Raw genomic sequence first — 14035 nt, 5'->3', positions numbered from 1 at the left:
CCCAGACAGAGAATGACAGGGTGGGAGGAAAGAGAAGATCAAGACCTTATCCGATGATAATGTGGAAACTGGTCAAAGAAATGAAGGATATAAGGGAGTGTGAGTGTGAGCCATGCGGGAATGTAGAGAAAATGCATACAGGTGAAGGAAACAGCAAATGAAAAAAAAAAAAAAGCGGCCGGGCGCGGTGGCTCAAGCCTGTAATCCCAGCACTTTGGGAGGCCGAGACGGGCGGATCACGAGGTCAGGAGATCGAGACCATCCTGGCTAACACGGTGAAACCCCGTCTCTACTAAAATACAAAACTAGCCGGGCGAGGTGGCGGGCGCCTGTAGTCCCAGCTACTCTGGGAGGCTGAGGCAGGAGAATGGCGTAAACCCGGGAGGCGGAGCTTGCAGTGAGCTGAGATCTGGCCACTGCACTCCAGCCTGGGCGACAGAGCGAGACTACGCCTCAAAAAAAAAAAAAAAAAAAAAGCTGGGGCGAGGGGCAGTAAGAGTATACGTTGCATATTTGCAGAATAGCAAGGAAAATTATGTGTCTGGAGTACATTGAGAGAAATAAATAATGGTAGGATGTGAGGTCAAAGAGGTATTTCAGGGTCAAATCATGTGCTATCTTGTAGACCTTTATGAGGATTTTGGATTTTATTATAGTAAGATGAAAAGCTATATGAGGATTTTGAGTGGAAGAGTAACATGAACTGTCATAAGTATTAAAAAGATCACTCTGGCTACTATGTTTAAAATAGACTGTAGGGTTTGGAGCAAAAGCAGGGAGACTAGTTAATGGGCAGTTGTAATAATATAAGTGGGAGAGGATGGTGATTGGAGTAGGGTGGTGGTAGTGGCAGTGGTGACAGTGGTCAGAGGATGGGTCTATATTGAAGGAAATGCTGTGCATTCCTTCCCTGCTTCCTATTGGCAATTGTGTCTTTATTCCATTCTTGGACAACCTCAGGATATTACAGCATAGGCTGTGAGAGAAGCCAGTCAAGAAAGCAACCTGAAAAAATTTGGAAGCTCCATCAAAGGCCCACACATAGATGCAGGCCACAGTCTTACCTCTCCAGATTTATCTGAATGGTGCACCAAGTTAAAAAAGTGTTTTGCAGCACCTCTACTCATGGGAAGAGAAACCCTTATATACTGGATTAAAGTCGGTGATTACCAAAGGATAGCCTAGCTGCCCACCACGGCACAAAGGACAAAGTCTTCCCTTCAACGCTCCAAATTCACCAAATGGTGTTCTAATTTATCTTGCCTTTGTCCAAGATATCTATTGTAGAAGGAATTAAATCATGCTGTTATATTCGAAATGATCACATACACTGGGACCTAATTTTGGACTTTCTAATCTGTGTTTTTCCTTAGCTCTGTCTATTCCTGCACCAGTATCTGTTTTTGTTTGTTTGTTTGTTTTTTAAGACGGAGTCTTGCTCGGTCGCCCAGACTGGAGTGCAGTGGCGCGATCACGGTTCACTGTTAGCCTCACCTCCAGGTTCACGCCATTCTCCTGCCTCAGCCTCCCGAGTAGCTGGGACTATAGGTGCCCACCACCACGCCCAGCTAATTTTTTTTTGTATTTTTAGTAGAGACGGTGTTTCAGTGTTAGCCAGGATGGCCTCTATCTCCTGACCTCGTGATCTGCCCACCTTGGCTTCCTAAAGTGCTGGGAGGTGTGAACCACTACACCCTGCCATATCTGTTTTAATTACTGTGATTTATATTGAAAATTCCCACCTCATGTTCTTTTTTGGCAGTTTCCTGGATATTCTTCCATATTTTTTTCCAAATAAAATTTATGATTATTTTGTATTTAGTTTTAAAAAATTCAATTGGGATTTTGATTGAGGTTGCATTGTAAAGATTAATTTAGGGAGAACTTCCATATTACAGTTTTGAGTAATCCTCAAGAACAAGGTATACCTCTCCATTTATTTAAGGAGATTACTTTTCCTTGGAAGAAACATATGCCCATTTGGGATACAAATCTTACCTCTCACTTCAACTTATTTTCTCTTCATCAATGCCCTTATTTAGCAGAAAATCTTATTCTAATTCAACAGCTAATTAGAAAAATACAATTTAATTATAAAACCCCAAATTATATAAGTTGCATAACTATTTCTGAATTGCAAAGATGCTAGACCTTCCTGGTACTTACAAGTCTTGTATGCTTTCTCCAGTCACAAATGGACTCAAGGGTTCCAGATGAAGTTACTGAATTCATCAAGAGGTGAATGTCCTGTTGACCAGCTTGTAACCACTCTCCTGCTCTTTGAAGCTCTTTCAGGGCCGGCCCATTTAAGAGGCTAAAGGTCTTCTCTAGTTCCCCCACAAAACCAGAAGCCACCAGGAACTTCTATAGCTTTTACACCTCAAACTGCATATCTTGGATTAGTCTTTCCACTTTGGATTGCTGCTGGAAAATTTCACCTAACCAGCATGGAGTTAAAGTCACTACAAATGTATGACCTCTAACTTCAGTTAGATCTTCAGCAACAAGTGTTTTATATTTTCCTCTCCTAGGAGAGTGGGACTAGAGACTCGAGATTCATGACATTACTATTCTAAACTTACACCACTCTTTTCAAGGTCTTTCTCTCTGTCTCAATAGATGATCTTGACCCCATTTTCATAGAGAACAGTGGTGCCATCAAATGTGTGTTTCTTATTTCCTTCCCCTCAAACATGTATTTTTCTTTCCCTTCTGACTCATCTTAGTAGGTGTTCTTCCTTTTGTCCAAAACAAATCCCTTTTCCTATGTATTGATCCTGTCCTTATCTGTCTCTTTCAGAATACTGCTGTCAAATTTTCCTCTTTCATTTATTCCCAAATTTCCTTCTCAAGGATCTCTTTTATTTCTGTATATAAATATTAGGTCTTTCCTATATTAAAAATCTCTCCTATGTTCTTCTATAAATAGCTGTTTTTAGATACCTTTATGGTAAACCTTTTAGATAATCATTAGCAACACGTCACTACCTGCATTCCGTCCTGTATTCACTGCCGTCTGGACTGAGGACACCTCAAGACACTACAGCATGTTTTTACCAAGGTCAGCAATAACCTTCTAATTGCCAAAGACAGTGGACATGTTTCAGTTCTCAACTTGACCCTGACATGGCATCTGACAATGCTGATGACTCTCTCCTTTAAGTTTTCTTCTTTGATTCAACTTTTCTCCTTGGCTTCTCTCTACTTGTTATTTCAAAGCTACTTTGTGCTTTTCTTTTTCCCTCTTTTTTTTTTTTTTTTTTTTTGAGACGGAGTCTCACTTTGTCGCCCAGGCTGGAGTGCAGTGGCACAATCTTGGCTCAATCCAATCTCTGCCTCCCAAGTTCAAGTGATTCTTCTGCCTCAGCCTCCCAAGTAGCTGGGACCACAGGCGCGCGCCACCACGCCTGGTTAATTTTTGTATTTTTAGTAGAGATGGGGTTTCACCATATTGGCCAGGCTAATCTCGAACTCCTGACTTTGTGATCCACCCACCTCAGCTTCCCAAAGTGCTGGGATCACAGGTGTGAGCCACTGCACCCCGCCTACTTTGTGCTTTTCAAACCAATTATTTTCTTCATGGTGAAAAATCCTTCTTTTCTGTGCAAAAAAAAAGAAAAAATCCAGCTGCCCACATGAAAAAGCTCCATCTGAATGTGCCAAAGGCATCTCAAATTCAGTGTGTTACTGTGTTCAAAACTGAACTCATATTTTCCAACCAGCCTCCTTCTCCTAATGTATGCCTTCTCTTGAAAAATAACACCACCATTCTTCTATCGGTTGAGCTATTATCCTCAACCAATCTTTGACTCTATCCCGCTAGGTTCATTCACTCATTAAATCCTTCTGCACATACCTCTTAAAAGTCTGACCACATTTTTTTCCTTCTCCTCATTCGAATTGCTTCTGCCTTGGTTCAGGCCCTTATCACCTCACCTTAACTGGATGTCCTCCCTGTAGTCTGTCTTCCCTCAAGTCCATCCTCTGCACTACTGTGACAGCCTCCTGAAAGGTAAATCTGCTCATGCTTTACCCCTTTGGAAGCTATTCATGGTTTCCATGCTCTGACTCCTGCCTACCTCACATGCTCATCAACCACAACCTCCACAGAGGACCCTAGGTTCAGGCCACAACTATCGTTCTCTGGAACTGAATGGGATGTTTCTGTACTTTGGCATGGACTGTTTCCTCTCCCTAAAATGTCCTTTTCCCTTGGCTGTATGGCATACTCCATACTTCCCTAAATATTTAAATCAACACTCTTCTCTCTGAAGACTTCCATTCTCTCCGGTAGTATTATAAGCATTCTCTTTCTTGTGATTCTGGTTAAGGCTTGCACATACTCTATGTATAGCACTTGTCACACTGTAAAGCGTGTTTACGGGCCTTTCTTCCCTACTAGGTTACATGTTCACTGAGGGCAGAAACTATGAACCTATCACAACTTCACTGCCTGGCACATGCTAGGTGTTAAAAAAAAAAATTGTTTAATGGGTTAATTGTCATGCCACAGGCATATGGTATAATTTAAAGACAAATGCTCTCCATGACCAGAGTACAATGATAGAGTATAAAGGACCATGTTTCTGTCTGCCATGAAAGTTGGTTAGGGTGTTATTCTGAGAAAACTCATTTTTTTTTTCTGCCCAGTAGAAGTCCTGTATGGGTCAAATTATTTCCTCGTTTGGGTATAAAAGGATCAGAATCCATCAGTTATCACTGATGGTCCAAATAAACCCCCTACACTCTCTAGATGAGCAGTGTCAGGTTTGGTCAGGGAGCATTTGGTTCTCCCAGCCCAGAACCTTAACTGGTGCAGTAAAGGCTGCATAGCTGGCTGTAGGCCACCCTCCCTTTCCTTCTCTTGAACTTTGTTCTGGTACCCTGACTGCCTCAATAAAGCCACCTCACTGTCTTTCACCACTATCATCACCATTGCACCATTACGGAGTTCCCTTGACCTCAACTTTGCTTCACTGGCGTCTTCCTCTTGGTATGGCTTGGAAGGAAAAAGAAGGGATCAAAGACTCCCAGGGCCCTGCTTACAGGTGATGTACGCCCGAAGGCCACCAGGTGAGGGATTCTGACCTTATCAAGAGAGAGGATGGATTCCAGGGCAATCCGATTCAAGTCAGAGTCCACTCTGACTTCCCAATCCCTGTCTTGCAGCAGCAGGCAGGAAACCCTCTCCCGCCCCAGGCCTGGTGTGTACAGACTGCCTGTGGCGGTTGCCTCGGTAACCGGCTCTCCACCTCCGGCGACCTCCGGGTGGGGAGGGGGATAAAAGGGGCGGGGAAAGCGGAGGCCGACAGGGGTCTGCATCACGTGGTGGCGGCCTCCAACCAATCAGCAGAAGCAGGGGTCCAACCGGAAGACCCCCCGCTGGGGCTCCGGGGAAGTGGGGGGAACAGCGGGAGCCTCTCCGTCGCAGGCTTCTCTGTAACTGCGCTTATCTTTTCGCGTGCTTTCGCCAGTTCGCGGAACGTGACTGAAAGCAACGCGTTATGGGCAAGGTGGCGCAGACCTATTCCTTGCTTCCTCCAGTCTCGCCCTCTCTCACTGAATATCTTTGGCTCTCGGGTCCTGGAAACCCGGAGCCTCTCTGACCTTGAGCCCCGAAGTCGTGGCGCTGTGATGTCACAAGGTGGCGTGACAGCCGAGACGAGCCCCGATCCCCAGCGCGGCATCCTTCCCGCGGCCAAAGGTGGCTGACCGCAGCCGGAAGCCGCTGTGCGCCTGGCGAGCCGAGTGGAAGGACGGCGCCGGCAAACGAACGCCCAGTGCGGTCCGGAGAAGAGAGGGACCTTCCAAGGGTCTTCTAGTCTTTCTCGGACAGGCTTTTGAGTGCCTTTTAAGCATTCCAAAATGTTCAGGAGACAACAGTTGTTTACAAAATAAAGTAGAATTAAAAGGCGGGAAAGGGGAGACTTTTCAGAGTAGGCAGAGAGGCTGAGAAATGAACTTAGTAAAAGGCAAACCAAAGCAACCGCAGGTCTCATGTGGTTCTCTAGATCTGCGCTGTCCAGTAGGGTAAGCCGCTAACCACAGACTCGCGGGGCCCACGATTGCTTGAAATGTGGCTAGTTCAAATTGACATGTACTGTAAGGTACGCATTGTATTTTGAAGGCTTAGTATGAAAAAAAACTTTCGTTGTTAATCTTCATATTGATTATATGTTGAAATATTTTTGATACCTTGGGTTAAATAAAAAATATTGTTAAAATTATTGTTTCTATTTTGAAAATGAGGCTGTTAGAAAAATTTTAAGTTGCATGTATGACTTGAGTTATGTTTCTTTTGGACAGTGTTGCTCTCTTTTATGTGGTTCCGTCGGCTTGTGTAGAATAGTTGTGATGTTCAGTTAATGCAAAATGTTGTCTGTAGTGCTCTTTTCTGTCACCAGATGGCCACCTCATTAAATAGACTATAATTCTGAACTGCTTTCCCAAGAAAAAGTTCAGATTTTAGAAATACTCTCATTTAACAATTGTCAACAATTTCAGCATATTTACCCTTATTCAGTTAACTTTATCTGTAACATAGACCGTTCGTAAAGATACTTAAACATAAAAAAATTAACTGCTTTTCCCTCTACATTCTTATTTCACAGAAAATTGTTTCTGTCATTAATAGATAATTAGAAATAAGCTAATTAAAATTATTTGTGACTTAGGGGTTTCGACTAATGCCAGAAAAGTCAGATTCATAGTTTTTACTTTTACTGTTATCTTCTCTGAAATGTAGTTGAATAAGGTGACCTGCTTTGGGAGAATTTTCTTCATAATGACAAATTATAACATAATAGTTGAGATTTCTACAATTTTAGACATAGAAATTTGATCTGAAACCAGTTGAGTGTATTATCTACACTGTTTCTTATTTCGAGGGGTCCAGCTCTTGGATGAAAGTATAGACATTATCAAAGAATATTTTTAGAAATCTACTGGGATTTTCCTGACCAGTAAAAGACTAGGAGAGAGCTAACAGTTTTCTTTACATGATATAAACAAGTAATTTTAAGATTGTTATTATTCTAGGTAAAGTTCAAGGATTTGGCCGGTCAGCAATTGAGTCTGAGTTCTTGTATAACTGTAGACTTAATAACCATTGGTGACTTGCCAAAAGAAAGCCTTTGTCCACAGGGTAAGTCTTAAAAGAATCGCCTGTTGTTCACATATTCAAAATGTTATTTGAAGCAAAAGATGCTTACAGTTAAAAGCCATAGAAGCAATGCAAAAGAGTGATCATTTTGTTAATCTCCTTTTCTCACTTTAAAGTAGTTTTATTATAAGGTTTTATGTCTGAACAAAAAACGATGGAAATTGAAACTACTAAAGAGTCAAGCAAATTAAGTAATCATCTGATTGAAATAAGACTTCATTTCATTCACCTCTGATCATACTCCCAGACAAAGGCCAAACCATATTAATTTAAATCTGTTTATTTATGGTAAAGGCATATTGAAGCTAAAAACAATTGGAAAGAGATATTATACCACTAGTTATAGCAAATTTACTATATCATATCCTGAATTAAAGAATCACTTATTTTAACGAAATAGAGGTGACTTTGCAGACCCAAATAAGAAAATCTTGAATTACGTAGTTATTTGTTAATTATAACCTTTTAAATAGATTGTTAAATTTGTTTTTCAAAACAGCCCTATCCTTATTGGTAGAGAACTATGGAGAAATCTAATTTCAATTCTCCCTTTTAATAGTGCCTTTACTTCCAGAGAACCAAGTCTGGAGGTTTTAAATGCTAATTCAATTTTTATATTTGTGTAGACATTTGATCCTTATGTGAATGAGTCCTTTCCAGCTAATGATTTTATCTGTAAAATTTTACTGTTTCACATTCAAATTTGATATATCATAAAAATCACAAATGCAGCACTACTTAGGGTTTACTTTGGCACTGGAAGAAATAATTATGTGGTGCTTATAAAGTCATCAACAGAGCCCCTGTTGTTATTGATGCCTAGCAGCGAATATGTATTAAGATCCAATTAAAAGTTAGGGGTTGTTCTGAAGTAAAGCTTTAATTAGACCAACAGAACGCTATTTCTATTGGGTCTATCTAAAAATGCTAAATAGTCTTTGTCCCTGATTTGCTGATATATAATTAATGGACAAGGTTTTCTTAAAAGGCAACCAGAATGGAATTTTAAGAAGGCATTTTGGCTGTTTCAGATACATTTTTATTTAGTTCTAAGGCAACAAATTGAGGATAATAAATTTAAGCGAGGTTGGTAGTCTTAATTCCTTAGAGAGCTCACCGGTTCTTTGTGTCAGAGCAGTCTTTCCTCTCTTCCTCTTTTACTTTCTCTCCTTTAGACCTCAGGCTTATAACGTTGATTATATTTCTCAGGTTGAAGCACATCATCATCACCGGTCTATACAAGAGCGTTCTCTTATTTTTTCTCCAGTTTTTTTTATCCAGCCCCCACCCTTATCCCAACCATATTTAATGTTTCTTACATACTTCTAGTTATGTATTTATCTTTGAAAAACAGGCAGTGTTATTTGTGTGTCTATTTTTAATTTTCATAAGTGGTATCACGCTATAGATTTTTTTCTGATCCTTTTTTATTCCATGCTGTTTTAAGGTCTATCCATGTTTCTATATATTCATCTAGTTCATAGATTCCTATTGTCAGCTATGAGAGCTAGCTGGGATGCCAGTAGGAATATAGCACATTTTCCACTGTGTACTCTAGCTCTCTGTCTCTGTTGCTGGAGGTGAAGGGTAGAGCTAAATGGAGGGAATAAGTGGAAGCAGAATGCCACAGGACTGATTACCTTTAGATGGCTCTAGAAAGTAGTCTTCAGGGTGTTTTGTTTTGTTTTGTTTTGTTTTGTTTTGTTTTGTTTTTTGTTTTTTGGCATGCAAGAATGGTGTGTATGTTGAAAGGTTGTCAAATCATTAGTTAGGGTCTCCTGAGAAGTAGATAAGATTAGACTTGCAAAAGATATAGTGGGCAAAGGAGCAGAAGATAGGAAGTCTTCAGACCACAGTGCAAATCTGATACCTGAGGAAGGAGAGAAGGAAGGAAGGATTAGATAGAGAGAACCTCAGACTATGGTACAGTTCAAAGAAATGTTCTGCCAGGTTGGTGGGGAGCCCTTGAGCCAAAGTCACCTGTTGGAGGAGTTCTGCATCTAACTTGTATTGTGTTTCCTTAGTGTCCATTGTCAGTCACTGAATGCTTTGCTCTGCTCCCTGACACATTGGAAGCTGTCTCAGAGATCTTCCCTGTACAGATCAAAGAGTTTGCCTTTTGATTCATGGGAGCAATATATGTGGAGGCTGTATTTTCTGTTTTCTGTGCAGTGCTTTGTTTTAGGGGAAGGAATTAGTGAATCGATATGATGAGATAGATGGATTAGTCGGTTGTCATTAGGAAATGTAGCAAAAGAAATATGCATCCAGGTTAGTATATTCTGTCTGACAGTTGACCTGTGGATGATGAGCAGCAAACAGGTCATTACAAATATGGAAAAGTTTGAACAAGTGCTTCTTCAAATAAAAAAAAAAAATGAAGGCCATAATTAGAAATAAAGTGTAACTTATAGAGGAAGAATACGTTTTTAAGACAGGCAACAGTTGAGATAGATGAAGTTTGGTTTAAGTAATAAATGCACTATCCTGTGAGGGAATCAAACAGTTTAACAACATATTGGCATCTTGGGAAGGGACTAGGAGCATTATACAGTTAATAATGATCATTGTAAGCCTGGGCAACGTAGTGACATCCTATCTCTAACAAAATGAAATACAAAAATGAGCCAGGTATGTTTGCACATGCCTGTGGTCCCAGCTACTCAGGAAGGCTGAGGCAGGTGGATCACTTGAGCCCAGGAGTTTGAGGTTACAGTGAGCTGTGATTATGCCATTGCACTTCAGTCTGAGCAACAAAGCAATACCCTGTTTCTAAAAAACAAACAAACAAAACAATAATCATCTTAAAGGAGCATTTGGGAGTTGAGAAGGAGTCTGTTTTATTCCATTTAAGTTGCTATAACAAAATATCATAGACTGGGTATCTTATAAACAACAGACATTTTCTCACACTTCTGGAGGCTGGGAAGTCCAAAATCAGAGTGCCAACATGGTCACAGATTCTTGTGAGGGCCCTCTCCTGAGTTGCAGACTGCTGACTTCTTTCTATGTTTTCACCTAGGAGAAAGGGTAAATGTGCTCCTTTGGGCCTCTTTTATGAGGGCACTAATCCCTGTGGAAGGTTCTGCCCCCTCATGATCTAATCGCCTCCCCAAACACCCCACCTTCTAATCACCTGGGGGGTTAGTATTGCAACATATGAATTTGGGGAAGACACAAATATTCAGCCCATAGCATTCCACCCCGACCCTCCAAAATTTATGTCCTTCTTACATGCAAAATACATTCATTCCATCCCCCAAACCCCCAGAGTCTTAACTCACTCCAGCATCAATTTAAATCTAAAGTCCAGAGACTCATTTAAGTATCTAAATCAGATATCGGTGAGACTCAAGGTATATTTCATCCTGAGACAAATTTCTCTCCAGTTGTGAACCTGTTAAATCAAGCAAGCTATGTGCTTTCAAAATGTAACAAGACGGACTAGAATAGATGTTCCCATTCAAAAAGTGAGAAATATGAATGAAGAAATAGGCCCCAAGTTCAAAACCCAACAGGGCAAACAACATTAAGTCTCAAGGCTTGAGAATAATGGAGGCAGGAGTTGGGCACTTGAGAAAAGATGGCCCAGCCCCGTGGCTTTGTTGGACACAGCCCATGCTGTAGCTCTCATGGTTGGAATCACTTGCTTGCTGCTTTCCCAGGCCAGAGTTGCACATCGGTGGCTCTACTAATCTGGGGTTCTAGGGTACCCTAACATCTCCTCTGGGCATTGCCATAGTGGGGGCTTTTTGTGTATTTTTGGAGGCCCTCAGTCTAGAGCTCTTGAGAACTAACCCATCCATTCAGCAACTGCGAAATTGTATTCTCAGTGTAGGTGCACCTTTGTCAGGAAAATGTGGCATTCTTAATGAGGTTCTAATGGCTAGGAGTGGGGAAGGATGAATAGGGAATAATAGGAAAGGAAGCATAAAGAACACTATTTGTCTAGAGCAGCGATTGCGTGGCCCTTGAAGTCAAATCTAACCTGCCACCTGATTTTTAACAAAGTTTTTATTGGAACACAGCCACATCCATTTGTTTGCACATTTTAATGGCAGAGTTAAGTAGTTGCATAACAGAAACCATATTGCCTCCAAAGCCTAATGCTTATTGTGTGGACCTTTAGAGAAAGTTTGCCAACCCTAGATCTAAAGCAGCACAGAATGCAGAAAACCAGTCGCCAATTTATGAGCTTTAGCTAGGAATGTCCACAGCTAAAGACTTAAAGGGCCAGCATTCAGGGTGGTTTCCCACTCCGAGTATGTTATTCTTCTACTCAACAAATACTTGCCACTTACAATTTTAGACTATGGAAATACAGCAGTGAACAAATAAACAATTCTTGGAGTTTCATTTTATTGAAGGACCTTCAATTCCAAACTTCTTTTTCAATCCTGTTATCACTAGCTTCCAGATTAAAGGTACTCAGACAGAAAGCTGAGGCCTCGTGATCTAATCACCTCCCCAAATACCCCACCTGAGGTGAGGTCACACACATGCTTATCATGCCGGGTGACGGGAGGAAAGATCTGGTGGGAGGAGCCTTTAGGCTTCCCGTGTGCGAGAGCAGCAAAGGGACAGATAATTACCAAAGGGAAATTGGGTACTACACTGGATTGAATAGTATCTTCCCAAAAGATATATCCACCTGGAACTCCAGAATGTTATCATATTTGGAAACACGGTATTTAAAGATGTAATCCATTAAGGTGAGGTGATACTAGATTAAGGTGGGCCCTAAATCCAATGATTGGTGTCTCTGTTAGAAGGCAGTGTGAAGACACAGACCACAGAGGGAAGAAGGTCACGTGATGACAAGAGGCAGAGATTTGGACTGATGGCAACTGCAAGCCAAGAAATACTAAGGATTGCCAGTCACCACCAGAAGTTGAAAGAGGCAAAGAAGGATTCTTCCTGAGAGCCTTCAGAGGGAGCATGGCCTGCCAACATCTTAATTTTGAATTTCTAGCCTCCTGAACTATGAGAAAATAAATTTCTGTTGTTTTAAATCCCAGTTTCCACTAATTTGTTATAGCAGCCCTAGGAAATGTTTACAGGTACCGTTAGGGAGGGGAAAGTATTTTACCCCAAGTTATACATACAGCAAGTGATCCAGAGCAGGACTTGACAACCAAAAGCTAGAAATAAGATTCGAGTTGAGGGACAAAGCCAAGAATTTGGAGAATTGGGCAGTGACAAGAAAAGGGGGAAGTGCAGGTCAGAAAAAGCGAGAAGGGTGTCAGCAGTTGCCACAAACAGCCATTGGGCAGAGGCAGGGAATGTTGAGAAAAGGATTCTTGAGTGGTACTACACATTTTCATGCCTTGTCTTATTTACACTTAATGTATGTATTGCCATTATTCCTGTTTTACAAACAGGGAAACTAAGTAACTTGCACAAGGTCATGCCAATAGTGGCAGAGTAGAGTTCAGGCCTTCTGACTTGAGAGCCAGACTCTCAACCAGAAAATATTTGACTGCTTCCAATGAATAAGTCTGTTTGCCACTTTTTGACCTCAGGATATTGTAAAGACTCCCCTGTAGGATTCTTGCTTCTAATTTAATAAGTTGCAGCATCTGTTTAACAGTTGTTAAAAATCAGATAATAGGAACCATAGATTTTTAGTATAAGGAAAGGTTGCAGAATTAGGATGCAAGCAGAACTAGAGAATCTGTGGCATTTTTAAAACATCAAATTGATGAGGAACAATTCCAATTTAGGCTCTATAAGTCAGGGCCCTGATAACCTGGAAAGCACCTTTGTAGAAATGGAAAATGTCTGGAAATGCACAGCTTATGGACAGCACCTCTGAGCAAAGGAAAGGAGACTCCTCCTGACAAAGATCAGGGTGCATGAAGAGGGAGTGCTGGATGCAGTTTAGTGGTCCCCCTTTGCCAGTGCCCTTTTACAGTATTCAGACTCTACTGCATGGGCTGTAGTCCTGTCAAACGTGAAATAGAGGAAGGTGACTACTGCTAACTATTGCAGGGCTCATTAGGGCTTCTGACAACCTAAGAAGAACGTGTATGGAAAAGCCCTTGAGTAGTACGGTTTAGGCCAGAGGTAGCCCCAGAATTCACAGGGCTTTCCACATGGACTCTTTAGGTGGGATTTAAGACTGGCAGAAGGAAGGAGTAAGGTTTGGGAGGCTGGCATCTATGACAACGAAGCTGACCAGCTTCTTTTGGCTCTAATGGCACCTTTCACGCTTTCTCTTTCCATAAATGTGATATTTTTTATCCGTGAATGTGTATGCTATATACATACCTTGATATGCGTATTCTTTAATAAAATAGTCAAAAAAAAAGTGAGCGTTCTTCTACATCAGTCTAGATTTATTTTGTTTTTCTCATTTCCAGCTTCTAATAGTTAAGTAGCTCCTGTCACTTCACAGTTATAGCTAATAAGTAGAAGAGTAAACACAATCTTAAAGCATTTTTACAGTGATATGTGGCTCTCAGATGCTCTTCTTTCTTGTTTGTCTGGCATTTACACAGAGGGAAAGGAGTGAGGATAGTTACAATGGCCATGGGGGCTGAACTTCCACTTGTAGGTACCTCTTTCTACTCCTTGGCTGGCCAAACTTTTCTGCCCACCTCTGGCATTAAGTAGTATTAACCCACAATCCTCACACACCCTTACTACCTTTTGACTTTCCTAGCCCCTTTCCCAACTAGTCCAGCTCATGTACTTCTCTCTGTTCTTACCACCACTGTCTTAGTTCAGGATGCAACATCTTTTGCAACTGCCTTTAAACTATTTGCAAAAGCCACTAATCTCTTCCCACTAGCTTATCATTGTTTCCTAAAAACCAAATCTGATAAAGACATGCTTTAATATACCTCTATTGGTATATTATTGCACATGGTA

General features: G+C 41.2%; 1 protein-coding gene across 1 annotated transcript in view; it reads right to left on the bottom strand.

Moving 5' to 3' along the window:
* The window catches only part of LOC108522809 (leucine-rich repeat-containing protein 9-like), a gene marked incomplete at its 3' end in the record, with an annotated part of 57265 nt that extends 52067 nt beyond the window's left edge, over positions 1 to 5198 (bottom strand). The window contains 1 exon segment of the mRNA XM_017863241.1: positions 5089 to 5198.
* Between the last annotated feature and the right edge of the window lie 8837 nt (positions 5199 to 14035).

This window comes from Rhinopithecus bieti, unplaced genomic scaffold (genome assembly GCF_001698545.2).
Source record: "Rhinopithecus bieti isolate Rb0 unplaced genomic scaffold, ASM169854v2 scaffold_68811, whole genome shotgun sequence".
Classification (NCBI taxonomy): Eukaryota; Metazoa; Chordata; class Mammalia; order Primates; family Cercopithecidae; genus Rhinopithecus; species Rhinopithecus bieti.
The sequence above is the reverse complement of the archived record's forward strand: the minus strand, read 5'-3'. Positions and strand labels throughout refer to the sequence as shown.